General features: G+C 30.5%; 1 pseudogene; it reads right to left on the bottom strand.

Moving 5' to 3' along the window:
- The window catches only part of LOC119582259, a 3,845-nt pseudogene that overhangs the window by 528 nt on the left and 2,762 nt on the right, over positions 1–555 (bottom strand).

Raw genomic sequence — 555 nt, 5'->3', positions numbered from 1 at the left:
GCAAAACTACAGCATATATTCCTAGTGTCAATGAAATAAGATGCTGTTCAGGGCAGTGGGTTTACGATGTCCATATATATAACATTTACAGCACTAATATGGTTATGAAAGAAATGGAAAAGTAACAAATGAAAAATAAAAAAAATAACGTAGTGTTGAAATTAAAAATAATTATGTAAACATGAAAAAAAAAATATATATCACAAGTTGAGGAAAAGTAGTAAACACGTCCATTATATCTAAGTTGATGTGATGCGTTGAGTTTGTGTGATAAGGTGGTCTATTGGATATTATATGGTACTCCAGCAGTTTATTCAAACAACCATGAAAGTAATAATGAAAAAAAGAGAAAGAGATCCTACCATTATACTCAGAAAAGAATGGGATTCAAAGTCTTAGTTGATGCACTGATTTTGCAATGAACTTCTGAAGGGCAGAGGAACCACACCCAATGTGAAAGCAATAATTCACAAGTGACATGTGTGTTTTTTTAATTATCATAATTACAGCAGTTATATTTACAGCTAATATTATGATAATATCTATCAGAAGAAC

This window comes from Penaeus monodon, chromosome 15 (assembly GCF_015228065.2).
Source record: "Penaeus monodon isolate SGIC_2016 chromosome 15, NSTDA_Pmon_1, whole genome shotgun sequence".
NCBI classification, from domain to species: domain Eukaryota; kingdom Metazoa; phylum Arthropoda; class Malacostraca; order Decapoda; family Penaeidae; genus Penaeus; species Penaeus monodon.
This window is presented reverse-complemented; position numbering and strand designations above follow the sequence as displayed.